Source organism: Arachis stenosperma, chromosome 1, assembly GCF_014773155.1.
Source record: "Arachis stenosperma cultivar V10309 chromosome 1, arast.V10309.gnm1.PFL2, whole genome shotgun sequence".
NCBI lineage: Eukaryota > Viridiplantae > Streptophyta > Magnoliopsida > Fabales > Fabaceae > Arachis > Arachis stenosperma.
Window position 1 is genome coordinate 28,222,555 of NC_080377.1, and position 5,162 is coordinate 28,227,716.

A 5,162-nucleotide genomic window follows, 5' to 3' on the forward strand; every position below is an offset into this window, starting at 1 on the left:
TTTGACTCCATATTTTAGAAGTAATGCCTCTAATGGTTTGTTGCAGAAGTGGCTTCCTCCATCACTGATGATTGCTCTTGGAACCCCAAAACGGCAAAAAATTTGTTTTCTGAGGAAGTTCAGGACTACCTTGTTATCATTGGTTGGAGTTGCTATTGCTTCAACCCATTTGGAGACATAATCTACTGCCACAAGAATGTAATTATTTGAGTATGAGGTGGGAAAGGGTCCCATGAAATCTATTCCCCATACATCAAACAATTCAAGTTTCAGAATGAATTGTTGTGGCATTTCATTTCTTCTTGGCAGGTTTCCCGCTTTCTGGCATTCATGACAGTGTTTCACTAGTTCCTTTGCATCTTTGAAGATAGTAGGCCAATAAAAACCACACTGCAACACCTTAGCTGCTGTTCTTTCTCCTGCAAAATGTCCTCCATAAGTGGATCCATGGCAATCCCATAAGACTTCCCTTCCTTCTTCCTTTGATATGCACCTTCTGAGTATGCCATCTGAACATTTTTTGAACAAGTATGGTTCGTCCCAGATGAAGTATTTGGCATCATTTACCAATTTCTTCCTTTGATGCTTGTTAAATTCCAACGGCAAACTCCCAGTGGCCTTGAAGTTTGCTATGTCTGCAAACCAGGGTGCTTTGTGAATTACCATGAGTTGTTCATCAGGAAAGCACTCATTTATATGTGTGCTTTGTGTGCTTCCTTCTTCACATGGTATCCTTGATAAATGGTCTGCCACCTTGTTCTCTACACCCTTCTTGTCTTTGATTTCAATGTCAAATTCCTGCAACAAAAGAACCCATCTAATAAGTCTTGGTTTGGATTCTTGTTTAGCAAGTAAGTATTTTAAAGCTGAATGATCAGTGAAGACAATGACTTTAGATCCAATGAGATAGGATCTAAATTTGTCAAATGCAAAGACTATTGCCAAGAGTTCTTTTTCAGTGGTTGTGTAATTCCTTTGGTTATCATTCAAGACTTTACTGGCATAATAAATCACATGTACCAAATTGTCTTTCCTTTGTCCTAACACTGCCCCAATAGCAAGGTCTGATGCATCACACATCAGTTCAAAAGGTAGATTCCAATCAGGTAGGGCAATGATAGGTGCAGAGGAAAGTTTTTGCTTCAAAAGTTCATAGGCTAGCATGCAATTTTTATCAAATACAAAGGGTGTATCAGAGACAAGTAAGTTACTCAAAGGTTTGGCTATTTTAGAAAAGTCTCTAATAAACCTTCTGTAAAAGCCAGCGTGTCCCAAAAAACTCCTAACTGCCTTGACATTACTTGGTGGAGGTAGTTTTTCAATGAGTTCCACCTTAGCTCTGTCCACCTCAATGCCTCTATTGGAGACTTTGTGGCCAAGGACTATTCCTTCTGTGACCATGAAATGGCACTTTTCCCAGTTTAATACTAGGTTGGTCTCTTGGCATCTCTTAAGCACCAAGGCAAGGTGGTGTAGGCAGCTAGGAAAAGAATTTCCAAACACAGAAAAATCATCCATAAAAACTTCAATAAACTTTTCGATCATGTCCGAAAAGATGGACAGCATGCACCTTTGGAAAGTGGCAGGTGCATTGCACAATCCAAAGGGCATGCGTCTATAAGCAAAAACTCCATATGGACAAACAAATGATGTTTTCTCTTGATCTCTTGGATCAACTACTATCTGATTATAGCCTGAGTATCCATCCAGAAAGCAATAGTAAGCATGTCCTGCAAGCCTTTCAAGCATCTGATCCATGAATGGGAGTGGGAAATAATCTTTTCTGGTGGCTTCATTGAGCTTCCTGTAGTCTATGCACATCCTCCACCCAGTGACAATTCTTGTGGGTATGAGTTCGTTCCTCTCATTTGGCACCACAGTTATGCCACCTTTCTTGGGAACTACATGGATGGGACTAACCCATGGGCTATCAGAAATGGGGTAGATTACCCCTGCCTGCCATAACTTCATGACCTCCTTTTGTACCACTTCTTTCATGGCGGGATTCAATCTTCTCTGAGCTTGAATGGAGGGTCTAGCATCCTCTTCTAACAAGATTTTATGCATGCATATGGATGAACTTATCCCCTTCAAATCAGCTAGGGTCCATCCAATGGCATCTTGATGGGTTTGTAGCACCTTGATCAATTCTTCTTCCTGTTCTTGGCTCAGGGCAGAGCTAATGATGACAGGATGGCTCTCATCACTACCCAAGTATGCATACTTGAGATTAGGGGGCAATGCTTTGAGCTCAGGTTTTGGTGCTTCCTTCTCTTCTTTCACTCTTTCTGGCATGCTTGGCATGGTTGTTTCAGCAGCCTTGATGTCACTAACTTCCATATCCTTGGTGAACTCCTCCTCTGCCACTTCCTTTGTTGTTTCCTCAAAGGTTTCTTGTATTGCAATGTCCACTACATCCACCCTCATGCATTCCTTTAGTGATTCTGATGGATAGCTCATTGCCTTGAACACGTTAAACACCAATTTCTCATCATGTAGTCTAAGCGTGAGCTCACCCTTTTAGACATCTATGATGGCTCCAGCAGTAGCCAGGAAGGGTCTTCCTAGGATTATAGAAGCTTTGGCTTCTTCCTCCATATCTAACACCACAAAATCGGCAGGAAATATAAAATCTCCCACTTTCACCAACAAATCCTCAACTATCCCATGAGGGAATTTAAAAGTTCGATCTGCCAATTGGAGGGCCATTCTTGTTGGTTTGGCTTCCTCAATCTTCATTTTTCTCATCATTGTTAGAGACATCAAATTAATACTGGCCCCTAAGTCACACAAGGTTTTTTCCACCATGACTTCTCCTATGATGCAGGGAATTTTGAAACTGCCTGGATCCTTTAATTTCTGAGGCAATTTGTGTTGAATGATGGCACTGCATTCTTCAGTCAACAACACAGTTTCCTCATTTCTCCAGCTTCTCTTCTTGGTCATTAATTCCTTTAAGAATTTTGCATAGAGTGGCATTTGCTCTATTGCCTCAGCAAACGGAATGTTGATTTGAAGCTTCTTGAAAATCTCCAAAAATCTGGAGAATTGCCCATCCTTTTCTCTTTTCATCAAACGTTGAGGATATGGTGCTTTGGGTGTGTAAGGCTTCAGGACCTCTTTTTCTTTCTCTTTTGTTGCAGACGGTGTAGAAGATTGTCCCTGTTCCTTGTCTCTCACATTTTCTTTTTCTTCATCCTCTGTGGTTTCCTTTGAGATCTCCTTCAGCTTCGTTCCACTTCTGAGGGTTATAGCCTTACATTCTTCCCTTGCAATAGCCTTGGCAGCATGAGAAACGCTTGGCCCAGGAGTTTGCTTAGACAAGTACTCAATTTGATTTTCTAGCTTCTGGATGGCAGCTCCTTGGTTTTGCAAGTTGGAATTTACTTCTTCCTTAAAGGCTTTCAATTCGGTTATGTCTTGACTCATGGTTGCAAGCATTCTTTCTATCCTGTTTAATTGATCTTGAAATTGTTGGTTCGGATTGGATTGGGCAGGTTGGTTATTTTGGCCATGATATGGTGGTTGGGAGTAAGTGTTTTGTGTGGCTTGGTATGATCTTTGGTTGGAGTTTTGGTATGTGGAATTGTTATGTTGGTTGTGGTTGTAAGGTTTGTGGTTTTGTGGTTGGGTTTGCTGGTTTCCCCACCCAAAGTTTGGGTGGTTTTTCCATCCTGGGTTGTAAGTGTTGGAATGTGGATCATATGGTTGCCTTTGTTGATTTCCCACATAGTTGGCCTCTTCCCAATCACCTCCTTCAATGCTTACTTCCTCTTGATCTTGTGTGTGGATCGCAGCCACTTGCTTTGAGTCTAATTTCCTGGTGAGCTCTGCTAGTTGCTTGGCAAACACCTTGTTTTGGGCTAGAATTGTATCAACATGGTTCAGCTCCATGACTCCCTTAGTGATGTGTCTCTCTGAAGCATAGTAGTACTCATTCTCAGCCACTGTCTCAATCACTTCAATGGCTTCTTCCACAATCTTTTTCCTGTTCAACGAACCTCCTGATGAATGGTCTACAGCCTTCCTTGATTCATAAGAAAGTCCATCATAGAAAATATGCAATTGCACCCAGTCAGGGAACATGTTTGGTGGACATTTCCTTGTCAATTCTTTGAACCTCTCCCATGCCTCGTAGAGCGTCTCACCATCTTGTTGTCTAAAAGTCTGAACCTCAGATCGAAGCCTATTGACCTTTTGTGGGGGGTAGAAACGTGCCAGAAACTTGCTCTCCACCTCATCCCAGGTTGTTAGGCTGTCCCTTGGGAATGATTCCAGCCACTTAGCTGCCTTGTCCCTAAGTGAAAATGGAAACAAGAGCAGTTTATAGGCATCTTCCTGGACTCCATTGGACTTCACAGTGTCGCAAATTCTCAGGAATTTTGTGAGATGTTGGTTTGGGTCTTCATTAGCACTCCCACCAAATGAACAATGGTTCTCCACCAGTGATATTAGCTGTGGTTTGAGTTCAAAATTATTGGCCTGAATGGGTGGTTTCTGAATGCTGCTACCACAATTCCCAGAGGTTGGGTTTATGTATGAACCAAGAACCCTCCTCTCAGGAATGGCATTGTTTCCATCATCCCTCTCATGGTTGTGAAATTCTCTATCCATGTTGAGATCTAGAGCTTCCTCAAAGTTGTCCTCAGATTCTCCTTCAGATTCTTCTTCTCTCAATACTTTCTTCCCTCTTGCTTCCCTTCTAAGTCTATGAAGGGTCCTCTCTGGTTCGGTATATGGAGGAGTTGATGCCTCTCCTCTCCTACCTGTCATACAAGAACACACCACAAGCAACAAACAAGTGGAATACTCTTGGTTAATGGAAGAGTATGGTTAGAGCAGTTGAGGAATTAATTCAAATAGTTAGTGGGTCAGTGAGTTAGTTGCTTGAATTGAAAGGCATAAGAAAGAAAAAGCAAATAACAGAGTGCAGAAATTAAAATTCAACAAGTAACTTAAACTGAATTAGCAAAACAAAAAAAATGCTCAATCTAGTTAACTTCCAATTTGAGAATTGTCAATCGAAAACCAATCCCCGGCAACGGCGCCATAAACTTGATGCGCATAAACTTGTTATGCTACGATTTTAGGAAATTGCACGAACGGCAAAATTCCTTCCGGCAAGTGCACCGGTTATCGTCAAGTAAAAACTCACAATAGAG

At 41.7% G+C, this 5,162-nt stretch overlaps 1 non-coding gene across 1 annotated transcript; it reads left to right on the top strand.

The window, feature by feature from the left end:
* Positions 1-4,084: 4,084 nt before the first annotated feature.
* Positions 4,085-4,188, top strand: LOC130951034 (small nucleolar RNA R71). The gene has a single exon (XR_009073809.1). It is a non-coding gene; the product is annotated as a small nucleolar RNA R71 (small nucleolar RNA).
* The last annotated feature ends 974 nt before the right edge of the window (positions 4,189-5,162 follow it).